Below are 21,623 nucleotides of genomic sequence, written 5' to 3'. Positions count from 1 at the left end.
TTTTTGTATATGTGTGAGGAAATATTCTAGTCTCATTCTTTTACATGTAGCTGTCCAGTTTTCCCAGTAGCACTTATTGAAGAGTGTCTTTTTCACCACTGTATATCATTGCCTGCTTTGTTATAGATTAAATGACCATAGTTGCATGGGTTTTTTTCTGAGCTTTCTATTCTGTTACATTGATCTATTTGTCTGTTTTTATACCAGCATCATGCTGTTTTAATTACTGTAGCTTTGTAGTATAGTCTGAAGTATGGGAGGGTGATACCTTCAGCTCTGTTCTTTCTTCTCAAGATTGCTTTGGCAATATGGGGTCTTATGTGGTTCCATATGAATTATAGAATTATTTGTTCTAGTTCTGTGAAAAATGTCATGAGTATTTTGATAGAAATTGCATTGAATCTGTATATTGCTTTGGGTAGTACAGCCATTTTAATGATATTTATTCTTCCGATCCAAGAGTGTAGGATATTTTCCCATTTCTTTCTATTATCTTCAATTTCCTTCATCAGTGTTTTATAGAGTATAGGTCTTTCACCTCCTTGGTTAAGTTTATTCCTAGCTCTTTTATTCATTTTGATGTGATTTTAGATGGGGTTAAAAATTTTTTTCTCTTTCTGATGGTTTATTATTAGTGTACAGAAAACCAACAGATTTCTGTACGTTAATCTTGTATTCTGCAACATTGCTGAATTTAGTTATTACTTCTAATAGCTTTTGGGTCGAGACTTTTAGCCACCATCAGATGGTGGCTGTGTGTTAGAGCTACTCTGCAAAGAACTCTATTTTCATAGTTAAAAATATTCCCTTAACTAATAGATAATAACTTATTAGATCATAAAGGATGGTGAGTACAAGGGAAATCCTGCATCCTTACTAATTTTATGGAACCAGGGATATGGTTACTTTTTGCGACATAGTTAAAAATGTTTGAAGACCATAAATTCTTCCTCTCGGTATTGGTCCTTTAGTTCCCTCCATGCACTTCACAAGGCCTCTTCTGAAGAAATTGACTGTGCCTATGGCTTTATACAGTATGAAGTTTGCTATGATTTATTCACTTTTAATGTTCTGACAGTTTAATAACTAGGTGGCATTTCTTTTTGGCTATATAATGTTGAACAATATCTACCATTGAACATTTGCATTTGAGACATCGTGTTAAAAGGAAAGATATTCCTTAGGGCAATTTGTAATAATGCCAGAGTCAGACGCAGAAATCAGAGAGGAAGAATTGATCTGACACCTTTTCATTTCAGGTGAAAAACTAAATATATTCATGTCACTTCAATGATAAGGTAGATCCAATTTGGGATCAAATCGTATAGTGTGCATTATGTAGACTTTTAGTAATTGCAGTGCTTGCGGTGCCAACGTGGAGATACGCTTTGAGAGAGGATAAGAAAAGCCCCTAGAGACAGTCATATTTTGGAAAGAAAACACTTCCATTCGCTGTGATATTTGTTGTACATGTTGTTTCTTAGACTTTAACCAGTTTCATGAAACCTGAGTGAACTGACTGGAAATAATGATATTTTACCAAATTGGTATTGTTTTGTTTTGTTTTTTGCAGAAAATAATGAAATATTTTTTCACATCTCCTTCCTTCCTTTTGTTAATGTATTTATATATTTATAGGAAAATATTGACATAGAGACTTGATGGTTGTAAATAAAAGTTAAAAAAGAATTCTGGAAGATAGAAGTCCTTATGTAAAATGCATGAAAATATTTGCTAATTTTTGGTGGGTTTGGCTTCTACATTCCATTCTGTATTACTTTTAGGGCTTTACTTTTCCCCTAAAGTAGCTGAATCAGCACAATGATTTAGCATGAACTGTGTAGTCTAATGCAAGTACCATAGAACAATTGTTTTCCTATCAACATATCCAATGGATACATTAAATTCTTTTTATCCCCTATTAAACATTTAAGATAATTTTAATGTAAATGTTAGACATACATTTTTAAATAGCATTTTCCTTACATGCGGCCCATAAGATGTCTTTTCTCTCCTGGAAAAGTCTAACTTTGTGATTTCCCATGGTTAATTTAATCAAATGTCTTCTATCACACCAACTGGTAAGAATAAAAACTAGAGCCAAAACAAATCCTAACTTTAATGTTTAATGTCTTTAATGTAAAGTTTTAGGATTTAAAAATTACATGTTACTTTAAAACTGCCAGACTCACTCTGTTGCATTCGACTTTCTCTTTTTCAGGTAATTTGGTTGAAAAAGCATTGTGTGCAAAAGAATATCCTTAGTAAGCTACCTTTCACGTAAGAAGGGAAAAGAGGTAAGAAAATGCTGAATAAATAATAATATTGAATATGCTGTAAGTAAAATATACTGAATGAAAAATAACTGTTTGCAGTTTTGTACTCCATTTAGTAAATTTGTTTTTCACAGAGTTTTAGGATAGCAATTCTCACATTGCTTTAATTGGTATTCTAGGACTGGGCGAATCAGTAAACATATTGTGGATAATGAAATCCAGTTTCTTACTGTCAGAAAAAGTAGTTAAGAATAAAGAAGGGGGAACGGCTTGAGTGAATCCTATGGTGTTTGAGATACCAGTATGAACTCATGGGTTTTGATCAATATACAGACTGAAATTAAAATAGATATGGATGCATATGTGTATGAGTCTATGTACATTTCATATATTTCCTAGCTGTGTACACTGAGAGGGCTTAGGTGCAATGACACCCCAGTAGCAATAAGCATACCTTTATTTGGTTTGTATACATATTCTCCAATAAAAGGAACCAGGAATTCTTAGGGAAATAATTGATTCACAGTTATTATTGTGCTTGGACAACTGATTCTAATATGTATATGGGAACTAAAAGAACCACAGATCCCCACAAGGTTTCTGCAGAATGAAAACAACTTAGATATCAAGAAATTATAAATTGCAGTAATTAGGAGAGCCTATATTTATACTAAAGATAAATAGATGAATAAAATAAAATAGTCAAGAAAGAGACTACATATACACACATACACATGTATATACACACAAACATGTACACAGGCAATCATATAGGTAGGTATATATGTGTGCATGTGTATATATGTATGTATGTATGTGATGCATTTATGTATAAAGACACATTTATCTGGTATATATCTGGTATTACCTACCATCAGGGAAGAACTAATCTAATCTACATAATCTTTATGTTTGAGCACATACCATGTTATTCATTTCAAAATTAATTTACCCTATAAAAATAAAATAATTTATATTCTAAACATTTATTGAAACACACTATGGGTATTGTAACTGAAATACAGAGAAATAAACAGTTTCTATTGAGGGCCAATTATGGGCTAAACACACATCAAAAACTTTTTTTTTTTTTTTTTTTTTTTTACAGCATGGCATACTATCTGAAGATGCATAGATGTTTTGAGACTTAGCAAAGTATATGAAAGTGAAATATATTATTGGGGTTCACAATGTCAAAATCAAAAGAATTCCAGGCAACTAATTTAGTGAACAAACTAGACTTGTGGGATATGAAACAAAAAGCAATTGCATTTTTAAAGCACCTCCTTTTAACCACCCTGTCCTGGAGATATATCAAATCCCAAAGCACTTTCATGTACTTTCACATCTTATTAGATAGTCTCTTCCAGTTTTTAAAAAAATAACAGAATATGGTTAAATCTAAACACATCTTATTGTGTGATACAAACTAGAACTTCTGCCTTATTTCCATAATATGGCCAAGTGGTTTTTACTGGTCAGTTTGTTTTGGTATTTGTTTTACTCTTCCTCCTTGATTCTACTTTTTCTTCCTCAACTGCCACCACTTTGTGTACTTCTTGCTTTTCTAGGGTTTTGAAAACTGGGAGGCTAGATGGGTGATGTAACCAAGTTGGACATGGTGGATGATGTTGAATTACTTCACTTACATTCAGTTATTTCATTTTTGACTGTTCTGTAAGAACTTTACCTGTCTCTTCTCTGCATTTTCCAGTTTAGATCATATCTTTGCTAACTGGCAACTTATAACTCCACTATCAGTCCCTGACTTCCAGTGGGTCCACCCCACGCTGAGTCTTTCTGTCTTGGTAACTTTGACCTTCCAATCTGGTCTCTTGACCAGAATTCCTTCCAAAGGACTCAAGTCTTAGCCTCTTTCCGGTAGGTTTGCATGTGGTCAACATGACCAAACAACTTTCCCCACCATGTGTGTGAGTGTAGCTTGCTCCTTTTTCTTCAGTTAGCCATCAGAGGCAGCTAAAGCCATTGTTTTGCCTTTGGAATTTTCACAGGAAAACCAAACTTTTCCATGAATCTTTTTCATTCTAAGACCTCCAAGAGACACAAGCCAAGATCTCTCAATGTATTCTCTACTCCTTCCTTCTGAAAGCACCACAGATGGCCTAATAATGCATGCAGCACAAATAAAACTTAAGGGCGGAGAAGTCAATGTCACCTCCCTGCAAGCATCCCCATGCCCTACATGTGCTTTTCTTGGAGCCAAACCAGATAGAAGAAGACAGTCCTACTTTACATCACATTATATATACAAAGGTGTTTGACCATTATTATGTTAGTAATGGAAACTTGAAGATTTTGAACAGAATAGTGACATAACCAGAGTCATGCTTTTAAGAACAATATTAAGAAATAGAGTCACAGCTGTAGAAAACAAACTTATGGTTACCTGGGGGGAAAGCCGGGGCAGGGAGGGATAAATTGGGAGATTGGGGTTGACATATACACACTACTATATATAAAATAGGTAACTAATAAGGACCTACTATATAGCACAGGGAACTCTACTCAATACTCTGTAATGACCTATATGGGAAAAGAATCTAAAATATTGTGGATATATGTACATGTATAACTGACTCACTTTGCTGTACAGCAGAAACTAACACAACATTATAAATCAACTGTACTCCAATAAAAATTAATTAAAAAGAATATTAAGCATCTTTACTATTTCTACTTATACTTTTCTAAATCAATAAACTCAACCTGTTTTTGGTTGAAGAGTAGCAGCTTGCTATTTTCAGTTGCTTGTTGGTTATAGTGAACTTTGAGGTATAAGAATATCAGAAGCAGTGCAACCCAAGAGAGGTCATCTTATTTTCTGAAAAGGACCAAAATATTTTTAATTTTCACGTGTAATTTCTGCTTCAATACAGCTGCATTTATCTAAATGATGTGACTTGCTACATATTTTCCTCTTATGGATCTACTGGGTTTTTCAAGTTTTCATTTGCCAGAGGTTAGATTTTTAATGTTTTAATTATATTTGCTAAAATATTCTAATTCACATGAACATTGTTGAATTGACTAGTTTTCTAAGATTATTAGCTTTGTCTGTAATCCTGCATTAAAGCCTTTTGATTTTAATCTCCAGAAGGCTTGAAAAATAATCAATAAAAGCAAGAACTCTTATGGCTTGGGTTTAAATCCTTTTTATAATAATTAAATTAGTTCCCCTATCTTGGCCCAGACAAGCCTTTGTAATTTTCTGTTAAGCTTTCAGAAGTGGCTTACATTATGTAATCAGAGAGATAAGAAACAAAATAGACCCTTTACTTAACAACATTATTTTTAAAAAGCACCACTGATTTAGTCCATAATACACTATTGACAAAATAAGTTAATAACAATGAAAAAAACTGGTTTGAAAGGAGTGATTGCCTAGCTTTCATTTAAATTTTAGACAAAAATAGCTAAAGTAGTCTTGTTGCCTAAAATTACCTTGTTCAAATCTTTCCCATTAGAAAGAATTATATTTGCAAATCAAACAGATGAGTTCGCAGCTCACATGGATGAGTCCTCTTCTTTGTAAATTTGTCATTATTATAACAAGATGATACTCTGTTTAAGCATAGCAATAGAATTCCACCTTTCATTCTGTTCTTTACTTGATGAAGGACATTTCACTATTATATGCTTTTCAGACTTCAAAAGTTGGTAGGAAAACTAACTTAACCTGAGGAGAATCAGGTTAAAAGTGGTATTTTTTGTTTCTATCTGTGCTCAATGGCAAAGTCTATGTCAGGTTGGACTTAAACCGGACACTGTAATTCCCACTGAGTTTCCCCTAATTCTCAAATTTCCCGATCAGCCGCATAGTCAGAGGACTGAGCCAGGCTGTTACACAGACTCGGAGGAACTTCTACTTGCAAATGCAGAAAGATACACAAATGTAAATATTTTATGACCCAGTCAAAGAGTTAATATTTGAAGGATATGATGGACACATACAGTGATCACAAGTTTTCATAGATATTTTACTGGGAAAAATATCACCACTTTTCAGACACATTTGAGAAGAAAAATATATGTACCTATTAGAGAAGTGTGGAGAACATGGTGAAGTGGAGGACGAATCTCAGGAGGCTCTATAAAGTCAGGCATAATACAGAAACATGAGTACCAGCGCCAACATCAACACATACCGAGGCTCTATAATGGGTCAAACACCATACTAAGAGCTGAATGTAAATTATCTCATTTAATTTCATAATTACCTAATAGAAGAAGAATTGTTATTATTTCATTGTATTGGTGCAGAAAAAGTCTTAGACTTGGTTAAATATTTTCCAAGGATATAATGTTAATACATGGTCAGCTATTAGCTCAAGATCTTGTCTAACTTACCACTGAGGGTTAATTTGAACAGTCCTTGGCACATGGTAGACATTCCATAAACAGTAGTTTTATTGTTATAATTAATGCCATTATCACTATTACTCCATTGTTAATTAGTGATGCTTAGTGGCAAAACCAGAAATAGAATTTTCTGTCGGAATTCTCTCCACTGAGTACATTTCCACCTAACAATACAGACAATTCCCTACAATTAAAGACTTCTCCCATCATACAACCTATAAGTTTAATGTGTTGTTCACCTATTCTAAGTAATATAAATTTCAGAGAATATTATATAAAATGTAATTATTACAGCAACCATGTTAGGTTATTACCTCCATTAAAAATGTAACCTTGGGGCTTCCCTGGTGGCGCATTGGTTGAGAGTCTGCCTGCCAATGCAGGGGACACAGGTTCGTGCCCCGGTCCGGGAAGATCCCACATACCGTGGAGCGGCTGGGCCCGTGAGCCATGGCCGCTGGGCCTGCGCGTCCGGAGCCTGTGCTCCACAGTGGGAGAGGGCACAACAGTGAGAGACAAAAAAAAATGTAACCTTTACTAAGTACTTATCAAGTACAAGGCTCTATGATAAACACTTCATATGCATTTTTATGCTCCAAATAACACTGTATCCTATTCTTATTACAATGACAACTAAGAAGGTTTTAAATTCTTTCCAATGTTATATTGCTAGTGAAGGAGTAATTTTGCTAAACTGAAGCTTAGCAAAATTACATATATGGCTTAAAGCAAAATTACATACATAGCTATTAAGTGAATTAGGATACTGAAGTACAGAGATGGAATAACTTCCCAAGGTGGAGAAACCCAACAGAAAATCAAGCTAGAATTCAAATAACAGAGATTTCATGGTGTGAATAATACCAAAAATGATCAAATGAATGGCCTCATAGTCATGGAACTTACAGGTAAGTTGTGGGGACTGCCTTGAATCCAATAATCATACAAATAACTATAAATTACATAGTAATAATAGAAAGAAGAGATCCATGGCTCAGTGAAATGTTTCAGTGGGTCTGTATACCTAATCAGAAAGGTCAGGGAAGGAAGATTTCCCTGATGAAGGGGTGAGTAAGCTTTGAGGGAACGAGCAAAATAGGCAAGGCGAGGGAAGGAGAGTTGATGTTTAAAGTTCTCAATTTAGGAAGAGTATTTGAAGAACTGAGAGAATGCATCACTCTTTATTGCGTTCCACCGTAACACTCTACCATTATTTGAATTAAAAAGAAAAAGAGCTCCTGTTGTTCTAGAAATGGGATAACTGGGTGGGAGTTGAAGCCACCATTTCTTCTTTCAATATGACCTAACATATATTGTCTCCAGGCAAGTTCCTGTTCAACAGAAAACCAATTTGTCTTATTATGAAAAAATTGCCAAAATATATATTAAAACCGCTGTGTCCAGAAAATATGTCTCTACCTTCCGGGTTGGACAGGGAAGCTTCTTCAAACTGCTTTTCAGGGGGCATTTAACAAAACATCAGTCAGGGACTGATCAGAAGAGCTCTATGAACCCACTCTTGATGTTTCATGCACAGAAATTTAATGCAATGAGTTGGGTGACACAATTGTCAGAAAAGATAGAGTGGTTAAGAAAGGGCCTAGAGGGGTTTTACCCAAAGACTAGAAAATACAGGAAAGAAGGTCTTACTACTGTTTCAAGAGGCCATGACCATCTGTATCTAAAATGCTCTTGGCCTCTGCAAGAGCATCGTGGTTTTTCTTGCTGTCACTGCTGGAGTGTGCAAGGCAGTCCGGGAGCCCAATGCTGCACGCAGTGAAGTTTTAGAATTAGAATGTGCTTGTCCTCGGCCCTGGCCCTCCAACACTGCACTAGTGGCTCCCACTGACAGAACCAACAGGACACTGCTGACAAAAGATCGTGCCCTTTTCCATGTCCCTGTTATTTAAGTTAGGAATAGCACTGATTACCATTCCCATGGAAAACACCAAGAGTCCAAAAGCAGAACGGTTCTTTAGGAACAGAACTTGCTACTCATCGTAAAACTAAAGTTTCACATGAGCCAATATTCTTTATGCAAGTTAGCAACAAGTAAGATTTGTTGGGACATAATAGTATTTAAAACCAGATTTATATGCATTTATTGACTGATGATACTCTAAACTGGTCTGGGTTCAGCTTGGCAGTTTTTTTGCTCATCTTGCTTGCAGCTGCAATCATCTGATAAACTGACTTGTCTGCACGATCTAAGGTAGCCATACACTTGCCTGGTGGTTCACTGGGTCAGTTGGCTGCAACACTTAACGTGTTCTCCACGGGCTTTCTACAGTTGCATAGTCCTAGAATCTTCATACTTTGCATGTGAGAATGGAAAATGATGCAGCCACTTTGGAAAAGAGTTTGACAGTTTCTTAAAAAGATATACATACATTTGCTACACAACAAAGCAGTTCCATCTTTCGCATCCATCTACAAGAAATGAAAACATTTGTCCACACAAATATCTTTATGGGAATGTTTTTACCAGCTCAACTCATAAAAAACAAAAAAACCAGGAATAACTGAAATGCCCATCTATTGGTGGTAAGTGTAGTATATCCAGACAATGAAATACTATTCAGCAATAAAGAGAAACAAAGCACATCTACAACATAGACAAACTTTAAAAACATAATGTTTATGAAAGAAGCCTGACACAAAACACCCCATATTGTATGATTGCATTTATATGAAAGAGCAAATCTCTAGGTATCTAAAATAAGTTAGTAGTTGCCTATAGCTGAGGTGGGAACAAAAAATAACTGCAAACAGGCACAAAAGATCTTTTTAAATGAAGAAAATAGCTTAAATTGGATAGTAGTACTGGTTGCACAATACTACATGTATTTAAAATCATTGAATCATATACATAAAACAAGTGAATTTTATTGTATGTAAATCGTACCTACCTAAAGCTGTTTAAAATGTGACTTTAAAAATTAAAAGATTGGTCTGAAAAAAAATCAAGATTCATGATTAGAACATTTGGATAACTTGATTAAGCATTTAATAGGATTCAGTTAGGTCATTTAGATACTGTGAAAACTGAAAAAAATAATTTCCTTACTATCATACAAGTAAGTGAATGTATAAAGCTTTGTGATTATAATGGCCAGATTGGCCCCATCTCGTGGCATGAGGAATCACTGCTGCAGGGGTCCACTTAATGGCATTTCATAGGAAATGGCAAGGTTCCTATGGTTCAAGAGCAGTTGGAAAACTTCTTCTCTACTTGGATTTAAAGCAGTTCTTCCCACTACGATGTAATCAGAGTCTTGGCATTGTTAGAGAAAGCAGCCATCCCGGGACTAAGGTGAGAGACATGAACAGCATTACTTCGTGTATTTTATTGGCCGGAATTAGAGCAACCATCTCTGATTGAAACTCCAAACAGATATGTGGGATAAAAGAAGAATGGGATTCTGGGAGGAGGAATTAGGCTGGCCCGTTGCGATTATCTTAACCTGCATGGATTAAGGGATATAATGCACACACGCACGCACCGTACGCGCACAGGTGCACATGGTATATTGTTGGTTTGGAAGAAAATTCTTTCAATATTTTTATAAAGCACTAATTTAGAGAAGTCATCTAAAAATATCGTTGCATACTCTCCAGAAACAGGTCAACTGTGGTGTCAAGACCCTACCGCCGGAAGCAAGAAAATTGGAGAAAGCAGCAGCATTATCCAATTTTGTCTCGCAGAGTCACATTTCTCACATGTCCTGTTATACTAACAGGGAACTTAGTATTCAGAGGTTGCCCCATAAGTAGTAACATTTGTTTTAAATTGGTGCCTGTGCTGTGTAAAGTGTCAGGAGTATACAGACAGTATACTCAATGTTTTTCTTCTTTTATTACCAAGATATTTATGGCAAAACATATCTATTTCTTATATTTTTCATCTGAACTAACCAACTGCTAGCTCATCAATGTAGTGAAAATAGTCAAAACACATAATTCATGCTGTCCAAGCCAAGTATTGAATTGTAATAAGATTATTTCAGTAATGTTTTGTGAAACTACCCAAAGATAAGTCAGCCAGATCTTACACATAACATATAAAATGTCCCATCAAATGTTCAATAGAAATATTTTGAATAAAAATAACCTAGTTTTCTTTAAATAAAGTATTTAATGGAGGTTCAGACTACCAAAATCTCACATTTAGAGGTAAGTCATCTCTCATTTTAAGAAAACATGATTTAAAAAAAATTCACTTGCTATTTCACTTCATTATGAGTGAAAACAAAATAAATACAATTTTAGGACATGTGATAGAAAATAATAGCATATGCAACATGAAATACAAAGCGGAGGAAATTTTGGAAAGTTAGAATTCAAAATGTTATTTTAGAAATAGAGCTAGAAATATAATAGAGTATTGGAGGCATTCAATTAGAATAATTTGGGGTAGCTTTCAAAAATACTGAGCCTCAGTTCCTATCTTAGACCAATTAAACAAGAATTCCTAAAAGTGTGGCCTAGGTATTAGAATATTATAAATATTCTCAGAAGGATTATGATGTGCTAATTAGGTTCAGACTCACTCCTTAATCTAGATCATACTGTAATCAACAGCTTAGAATGATACAGCGAAATAGACTTCAACTTGGGTGCATTTTATCTTAATCTTATTATCTTTTATGCTTACTTTTCTGCAAATTTGACTACATTACATTGCCTTTTATATGTAACAGTTATCTATTTTCAAGATGGGGATTTTGAGATATCACCCTACCTAAACTTTAAATGAGATGCTACGAAGTTGATGATATATTTATGTCTTTACTCTTTCAAAAATGTAAGTTTAAATTAGATGACATTAACAGCAGTAATTCAATTTTGTGATAGCAATAAAATATCACTTGGGAAATATTCCTTACTTTATTCAAAAACATTTATAGAACACTTAGTTCTACTTTTAGAGGTACAGAGATGAATGAGTCACGTTTCCACAACTACTTTTCATTCTTGATATGATGATAGACAATAAACAAGTACATAAATATTTCAGGTTGTAATAAGTGCTGTGAAAAACTCAAGTAGCATAAAAAGCGAAAGGCACACTAAGATATGTTAAAAGAAACTGGGGCATATTAAAAATTTTAAGAGTTTTTTTGTTTTTTTCGTTCTTGGCTTTTCTTTTCTTTTCTTTTTTTTCTAGCAGAAATTGATTCAAATTGAGTAGTACCAAACCAAAAATGGTAGGAGCACTTCACCTGCCCAGTGTTCAGGGAAAGACATGTATACAGAAATGGCCAAAGCAAAGCAGAGACACTATTTGATTGGCTATAGCTTAAACTCTTATAGTTTGGGGGAAAGGCAAAAGTTGACTATTTGTGATTGGTTGTCCTTAGGTGTTGATTTCTTAATCTTGAGGCATTTACTGGCTTAGGTTTTATTTTGCTTCTGGAGGTTACAAAGGCCTTAAACCCATGTCAATTTAAAGGCCTCCTTGTTTAATTTAACAGGTAGTAAGGTTAGGGAAGGCCCATTTGAACAGGTCACACTAGATCAGAGTGGGTAACTGTTCTAGTTCAAAAAGCAACTATTCAAAATAACTCTTTCCAGCAAATTCTGAGTCTCTCTGTGCAGCTTCAAGTACCCATTGATCTGTCAACTCTATTCATGTACTATCGTTAACGACCACAATAATGTACTTTGATTGCCACAGTCTTAGTCAAAATGATGGCAATCTTTCAGAAAACGAATTTCACTAGGATATAAAAACTTATTTTTGAAATCAAGACAAAGCTATTTTGATGGATTCTAAGCAACATGTTAAGATGAAGTTAGAGCCTCTGTGTTGATCTGGAACTCTGGTAGCTCTTGGTGAGCTTCAATTTGCTCTCCAGGCCTTTCAATCCTACTACAAAGTAGAATGGGATTATTCCAATTTCTTTACACCTTTTCAATAGGCAGCTTTTCAGGTAATGGTAGAAATGAGTCAGTGAGGAACATGGGAGAAGGGATGAAGTGAAAGCTGAAACACAGCCATTAATATTTAAATAGTATTCGATTCCATGACAATCTCACCCTAAAAATATATAGCCCATGCTATTCTTGCTTAGGTGGTATAGTTTGTGTTAAAAATAAAATGGAAATAATTGTGCTGTCATATTATGTCCTTACATTATTACAAAAACAACTGTATTAACTAAATTAACACGTACAAATCTGTTCAAATTTGTATAATACCAGGAATGCATGATCAACCTAATGCAAAATGTATAAATTACATTTTCTCCCTATTTTCCAAATGATTTATTTCAAATAGTTTACTTGGTATCTTATAAATTACAGAGATAAATCAGACAACTTTGAAAATTCAGCATAATTTATTTAACATTTCAGTTTAAGGTCAATTGTAATAATTTATGCTTTAAGCAAGTAATGTGGTATTAAAAAGTGCAGTCTTCAAAATAAAATGCAAATATTTTAGAATAATATATGAGATGAGAGAAAGGAAGGCCCATAATAACTTTTCATTGCTAAATTTATTTGAGAACCTAGGGGTAAGACAGGAATAAAGACACAGACCTAATAGAGAATGGACTTGAGGATATGGGGAGGGGGAACGGTAAGCTGTGACAAAGCGAGAGAGTGGCACGGACATATATACACTACCGAACGTCAAATAGATAGCTAGTGGGAAGCAGCCTCTGAGCACAGGGAGATCAGCTCGGTGCTTTGTGACCACCTAGAGGGGTGGGATAGGGAGGGTAGGAGGGAGGGAGACGTAAGAGGGAGGAATTATGGGAACATATGTATATGTATAACTGATTCACTTTGTTATAGGGCATAAACTAACACACCATTGTAAAGCAATTATACTCCTGGTAATGATTGGATGGTGGCAGTGAAAAAGGTAAGTATAATAAATGGTCATGAAATGTTTTTAGCAACACACTTTTTAAAAAAATAGTGGAATAAAAGGAAATCGGCAACATGAGAGCAAGCTGACTTAGAAGGTGGGAGATGGGAGGAAAATTAGTTCTACGTTTGGATATATTCCATGTTTGGATGATTCTAGCTTCTATTCTGGTGCAAATGACCAAGGCGGAAGAAAATCCATACTGAAATTTGAGGGAGATGTGACATCTTGCGATTTGTGTGTGAATTATTCTTAAAGACAAAAAATGAAGCCAGCAGTGTATAAGAGCATTAGAATAGACACGAGGAGGATGTGCCTCTCATAATTAGGGAATGGGAGAAATAAGAAGTCCTTGAAGAAAAGAGAGAACAGTCTTTGAGATAGTGGGGAACCAGGATAATGTGCTGCTAGGAAAACTAGGAGGAAACATTTTCATGAATTTTGTGGCTGATAGTTACAAAATGCACCCAATTGCAAAAGGAGAAAAGTAATCAGAAAAAAAGTCAAGTTCTTAGAAAATTTCTGAAGTAGCTATCAAACATTTATGTGTTGCTACCTTTCTGTTGTTTAAGAAAAATTAAATTTGTATAATACATTTAGCCTGCCTTCTTATTCTTAATATTTCCAATAACTATAATACAAAATTATAAATAGGATAATCCATAACCCATACTATAGCATGACCTAGGATAGTTTGATTGTGCCTTTTTAAACATATTTCTAAGAAATTACCAACTTAATTAGCAAAACATTTCCAAGAAAGGAAAAACACGTAGGTAAGGTAAAAAGGGAGAGAACAAGTATATTTACAACTTTGTTTTCAGGTTCTCTTTTCTGAAACACTGAAAAGTATATTAATTAGATTTTTTCAAATTAAATATATTATCCAGATTTATGCAATGGCCACTGTTGCATACGAGTAACCAGTAATTTTTACATAGTACAGAAAATGATTAAATGTGAATAAATAGTTAAGAATTGGGTCACATGATTTTTCATCTGATTAAAGAAGTTACTGTCAGAATTTGTAAAAAGTCCCTGTGTTTAACAGCTGGGAAAATGGAGCCTCAGCAGAGGCATGAACTTTCATTGCCAAGGATAAAATGCCTATTTTAATTGTATCTACTATGTCAATTACTAATGGCACAATATAATACTAAATGAACTTCCCTTCTCCCCAACCCTGTCTTTGGCTTGGATATAGATATGAATTACCTATAAACTAGAATGAGGTCACAGCTAAAATTCCCATTTTAGTAGTTGTAAGCTTCTTCCCACATAATAACCTCTATCTACCATAGAACTATCAGTTAATATGCCAGAAAACCACTGTATAATTATGTTCACAACTTCAATCTAATTGCAGTACTGACAGCCATAACTAGCAAAGAATTTCACTACATGGTTTATTTCCAAGAAAATTTTAGTGGTGGCACTTCACTGTCATTCTTTCAGTGACAAATGTAAACCTCAAGGTCTGATTTACTTTTTTAAGTTAAAAAGTAATATTTAATTGAAATATGATCTGAAAAAAATCCATTCATTCGAATATTTATTGTCTGCTGTGTTTCATGAGCTGTCTTTAAAGATAAGCAGTGAAAGAATAAACACTTTCAGAATCTCTGTCTTCAAGAAGACTGACATCTAGTGCATTCTCTGCATGCAGCTCTACTCAAAGACTAAGATTGGCCATTTGAGTGCAAATTTTAAAATTTGGGCAAAATTTGGGCAATCCTTAGTCACAAGTCTTCAACCCTTGCATGGATGTTGAGAAATAGTGTCTTTGTTCTAAGCAACCCAAGCCATTATGTCCTGTGTTACTTTTATGAGCAATGAAGGCACAGTGGATACTGAGGCCAATGAGCAATCTCTACCTTGTTATCTAACATAAACTGCACTTGAGGACTACGTGACCCAAGACAAAACAGCTTGGCAGAATAAAAGAATGAGGAAGAGAAGAGCCATTGCCTCATTGGCAATTCCTTTGATCTCTTTGACATTTGATTTGATATCCAGAGTGATATTTAATTGTCCTTAGAAGACACTGACATTAAATTTTCTTTCCTGAGAATCTACTCAACCTAGAGCCATGCTGACAGCACTTAGAGGAGTCTTTCTCCAAGTCTGCAGATTTCTGGTGGTATCACCTGAGTTGCCTGATAAAAATTCACATACTTAAAAAAAAAAAAAAATTCACATACTTTATCCCCAACTGGGGAACTACTAAACAAGAATCTTTCAGGACAGGGCAAGCTCTCAAGGTGACTCTTATATACATTTATTTAAAGACCAAGAGAACTAAGGGATTCTCTGGGCAAGCTGGGCATGAAAATCCTGGATTACAGAATTTTGTTAATTATATTCCAAAAACGAATCACTGAATTCCATTCACTCCTTCATAATCTGGTTTTAGAGATCTGTTATTTCCAGAAAATAAGGATACCTGTGTTCATGGCATATATATCTATCAATCTTTCTTGTTCTAAGGGAAGACATATTCAGTAATTTCAGTTTCCTGAAATATTAAAAGATGTCTACTTTTTATTATAAAGGTATGTTAAGGATAACTCATTTGTTCAAAATGGTAGTGGGTAGTGCATGATACAGAACTTAAATTTATCAGTTTTCCATATGCCTTCATTAAAATCTAAGGTCTAAGTAATTCTCAACATATATCTCACCTCTCACCATGAGCTTATAATTGAGCAATAAAAAGGTTACACCCAAAGGGTTCCTATAATACTGAATAATTGGATTGTTAGATACCAAGCCCTTCACCTCCATATTTGGACTCACCTAGGTTTTTGTGAAACGGCACCTTTCTAAGTTGTACCTTTGTCTTGAAATGCTGCACTGCTGGAGCCCAACTGCCTTGTAAGATCAGGCCAAACTGGCTGCTGGTGCCAGTTAACAGGAACATTCTAATTGAGCGCCTTTGTTCCTTTTCCCCAGTGAAACAGGTGAAGTTCTGTTCATTTATACATGCATGTAAAGCCATTTATGCTCATTTATAGCAATTGTTAGAGGCAGGTATTTGTGAAATACTGTTGATAATATTTAAATATAATTTATCTCTTGCCACAGATGACCACAGTCCTGGTGAAACCCTTTTACTCATTACATTATGATTTAACTTTTTATTCATTTTCATTCCTCTAGCTAGATTTCTTGACAGTCATTTCAAATTCCATCTAGGAATAACACCAAGGGGCATGACCAGGATGAATAAGACTTCCCATTCATACTCTGAAGAGCCTGTATTCATGATACTGACCAGGGTTTTTGGCCTTCCCCAAGCAATAGAAATTGACTAGAACTCAGACAAGAAACTCAGGCAAGGCTTTACTGGGGGCCCTGCTGCAGCGGGGGGGCGGTGAGAACAAACAACAGGTTCCCTTGCTCACTCACTCCCCGAGGTGGGGCAAGCTTGTTTCTTATATAGGGTGAGGGTAGGGCTGTGTCCAGGGGTTGGGTCAGAGGGGTGGCTTAGGTGTTTTGCCCACCCCTCTGGTGGTGTTGAGTGCGGGGGGCATGCTCAGTACCCTACTTTTGCTCGTGACACCCTGTTTTTGCTCCAGACTCCTCAAAAATGGCAGTTGGGCTTTTTTGGTCTCTTTTGTCCAGAACTTGACCCAATTACACATGCACACAGTTATTCTTAGTCCCATGCAGTTTCTTTGTATTTTGTTGCTGGAAGAGAGGTGTGTCCAGGTGCAAGCATTGCAGCACTGCAGCAAAGGGTCCCAGGTCCCAGCCTGTCTCATTCACATATGGCTTTGAATGGAGGAACATGTTTCCAGAAAGTTACTAAGTCGTGGGGTATATTTACAATGAAACTATATCACAAAGTTCTTCAGAAAAGTAAAACAAAAATATTTAAAACCATTACTAATATTAACTTGATTCTTTTTCTTTCAAGGGAATAGTGGTCCCCTCTATGCAGGGAATGAAGACCTCACCCTTATTCTACACATCTGTTCCTTTGCCTTATAACTGGCTGAGGAGAGTAAGTGAGCATTCTACAGAAAATATATTTCTAACACCACCAACATACTAGCTAGATCTTATGTTTGTGGGAAGGTAAGTCAGAAACCAATAGTATCATCGGGTGAAACACTGAAAACATAACTTCAGCTTCAGCGCGTTGTGTCTTCTGCTGGGGTGTTATTCACAAGACTTGATGTCAAAAAAGGGACAGTTCTTTAGTTCTCCTCCCTGAATCCAGCATGTTCTGAGGGCACCTACCTCATTTTCTTTTTTGTCTAAAGATATGCCCGTCAAAAACATGTGAGGATATAGGATAGTCAGAAAAGAAGGAAAAATGGACTGCATTATACAGGAAAAAAGAATTCCATTCTTAATGGAAATGTGTATAAATTGCTTTCCACTGTATATGTTCTGAAAGCATTCAACTCATTATATATCACACTTAAATTTTTTTTAATGTAGATGTGACCATTACTAATGCTTAAATAGGTTATAAATAAAGTTTTCAGTAAATCTTTACCAATCCATTGATCATATGGAAGTATCCTTACCTCATTACAAAAGGATGTCTATATAGAGAACAATAATTGGCACACAGGAGATTCAGAGATGAGACCTCCTAAGCCACCTCTTGAAAACTACTTTGACTAATTTAAATTTTAGTTGATCATTTCAGAGTTAGTATTAGCTCCCTCAATCACCGGAATAGTCAGTAAATTGCTTAATGGTCCCTAGAGCAAAAGGATCACCAAAATCCTATAAAGAATAGCCTTAAATGATACACTGCTTAAATACCTTACCTAAAAATCTGTGTCACTTATTCTGCACAGAACTAGGTTCTTGCTGTGTTAAAAAAAAATAATAGTCCTCCAAGTGCAGTCGCTCGTGCAAAGCCCCATGTCAGCAAACCAAGACCTAATCTAATGGCAGTTTCAACCTCTCCCAGGAATGTAATCTTTACCCAGTCAATTTGGAATTATCTGGTCATCAATAGTGAGGTAATCCATTAGATAGACCCCGTCTGTCCTCCATAGAAAGGTGACCTTGTCGGAAACAATCTACTCCTTGTTAGGAACCCCTCTCTACTTATACAAGCCTTCCATTTTGTACAGCTCCTTGGAGTTCCTTTCTATCTGCTAGATGGGATGCTGCCCAATTAATGAATAGCTGAATAAAGCCAATTATATTTTTAAATTTATTTAGTTGAATTTTTGTTTTTTTGACACCTCAAAGTACCAATAATTGTAGCATTTCTCATGATTATTATTGTTGTATATGTGTCTATCTCTTCTAAACAGACTGAATTTTCTTGAGCATAAATATCCAGTGGGATTATTTTTTTCCATTCCTCAACTATTCTTATTACATAGTGAATATAAGAGAAGATTAAAACATTTCCTTGAATTAAATTCATTAAGATAATCCAGACCCTGAAGTAATGAAAATGTTTGGAAGCTTAGCTTCTTATATGTAAATAACTGTCAAACTTCTTGACTCACTATCCATTCACAGAATTAATTATTTATGTTTTGAGTAGTTGAGATTAACCTTTTCTCAACATAAGTAAGTTGTAGAATACTATATAAGTATTCCATGAAATTTTTTCAATTTCAAAATAAATCTGTTCATGGTATACAGATGTGTCCAGATGCATACTTTTAAACCTAAATCCCAGATTTTTAATGGGGATGTGATAAATGTACATTTCCTACAGGAATAGTTTTTTGGTTGGAACTATAATAATAATTTTATCATTATAAATCAGCCGCTATGTGTCAGGCATACCTCTAAGCCTTTCATAAATATAATAATGCTAGGTCACAGACACCTCCTCTCTGGTTTACCCTCTTGAGGCTATTTTTCTAGCTAGGAATGAATACGTGTATGTTCCTAAATTTTAGAACAGAATTATCTATTCTGTCACCAGAACATCTGGTATCTAAACCACATGGATTATTTTAAATAAACCACCAAAACACTTGCATTTCACACATGCAAATGATTTAACTATGAATTATTTATAATTAAGACTTTTGTAAACCTCGCTTAGACATAGAAAGAACCTGTAATTATTTACCTGGCTATTTATTCTTGATATTTTCCAATCCACATACCTAGAACAAGTTAATATCCCTTACAGGCTCGGCTATATCCAAGATCCTGAAACAAATTCCTTTCCTAATCCCGGGAGATTTAATTTGTTCTATTTCAGATGACTGACATTTTAGCATTTGGAACTGGTGTTCTAATTTCTGTTACTATATTAAATTTTTAAGAACAACAAAAATCATTTTAGTTCTGTGTAGAAATACTTTTACTCAGTTGAACGAATCTTATATTTTCAATATCTACAAGCTTCCATTAAGGAAAATATTTAATTGTGTTTTCAAACGTAATGAAAAACTGCCTATTATCCCCCTGTGCCCTTTATACAGTAAGTCCCCTACATACGGACGAGTTCCTTTCTGAGAGCGTGTCCGTTATTAGGTACCCAACCAACACAATTGTCTATACAGTACTGTATTGTAATAGGTTTATAATACTTCTCACACAATACATAAAAAACAAACACAAAAAATAAAGAAAACATTTTTAATCTTACAGTACAGTCCCTTGAAAAGTACAGTGGTACAGTACAACAGCTGGCATGCAGGAGCTGACACTGAGTGAACAGGCTGGAAGAGGGAGAGAAGGTGGGAGATGGCAGAGCTGAAGGATCATCAGCAGTAGGAGATAGAAGGCCAGCTGCAATTTCACTCATGTCTGATGTTGATGTCACAGATTCTGGTTCCTTGCTAGATTCAATTCTGTCTACCCTCTTGAAAAATGATCCAGTGATGTCTGGTAGTAGCTCTTTTTATCTCATCATAGATGACACGGTAGCACTGGATTCCATTCTGAATGGCTGCTGCAACCTTTGTGTACCGTTCTACGTTCGGGTCCTTGCCTCAAAAACTAACATCATGTTCTCAAAAAAAAAAAAAAATCCCCTTGGCATTTCCTGCGTCGTGAATCTCTTTGGTTCTTCAGTTACTTCTTCCTCTTGTTCTCTTCGCCTTTCTCTGGGCCTCCAATTCCATCATGTCTTCATTAGTAAGTGCCTCATGTTGCACAGCACGTTCGCGTCTTTGAAAGTTCCAACTTGAATGTTTGTACGTAGGGGGCTTACTATATACGTATGCCCTGTGTGTCCCTTACATAAAACTCCTATAGAACATTCTATTGGTATTCAGAGCTGAATTGTGTGTTATATTTTATTGGATAATATAAGCTACATATAATAAACCGTTTATGTCTCCCCATAGCAAAGAAATTGTTTCTCCTTATTCATTGACTGTACAAACAGTAGTTACTGTATTGTAGTTCCTACTATGTGCCAGGAACTGTATTAGTCACTGAGAGTAAAGCAGTCAGAAAATAACAGATATAGGCCATTCTTCCATAAATACAGTGTAGTACAGTACATTAAAATAGACTGTGAACATTCTATGAATGAAAATTTATAAAGTTATAAGTTCATAGAGCCTAGGAATTCATTATAGTCAAGCTAATTAGGGAAGGGCTCTTGATTAAGTAATATAAAGCAGATATCTAAAGAAGGAAAGTTAAGTAGGAAAATGATTGAGAGGGGAGAGAAAGCAATAGAAGGGAAAAGCCTTCTAAACAGGAGATACAGTATGAAAAAGGAACATAAAAGTTTGGGGTAAATTTATGAAATATTGTGTTTTCAGCTCCAGTATCCAAGGGTTGCAAGTAGATCATTTAGAAGATAATAGTAAGAAAGGGGTTAGAGTGTGATGACTACTTGAACTAGCATGGTGACAGTGGAAAGGAAATAAAGTTGGTTTTAGTGGAATTTTGGAGATAAACAGATATGACTTAGGGGTACATAGGATATAATATGTGAGGGCAAGTGTGACTTCTCAGTATCTGTCATATTCATAAAGATGAACAGTGGTATCAATCACCGAGATACAAAGCTGGAGGAGAGGCAGTTAATTTTCTTGCTGGGGAGGACAAGGGAAGAGATTCTGAGCTTATTTGGAGTATGTTCAATTTGAGATAACTTTGGCCTTTATTTAACATATTTTTAATACTCTACT

This window comes from Neophocaena asiaeorientalis, unplaced genomic scaffold (assembly GCF_003031525.2).
Source record: "Neophocaena asiaeorientalis asiaeorientalis breed wild unplaced genomic scaffold, Neophocaena_asiaeorientalis_V1.1 scaffold65, whole genome shotgun sequence".
In the NCBI taxonomy this organism is placed as follows: domain Eukaryota; kingdom Metazoa; phylum Chordata; class Mammalia; order Artiodactyla; family Phocoenidae; genus Neophocaena; species Neophocaena asiaeorientalis.
The sequence above is the reverse complement of the archived record's forward strand: the minus strand, read 5'-3'. Positions refer to the sequence as shown.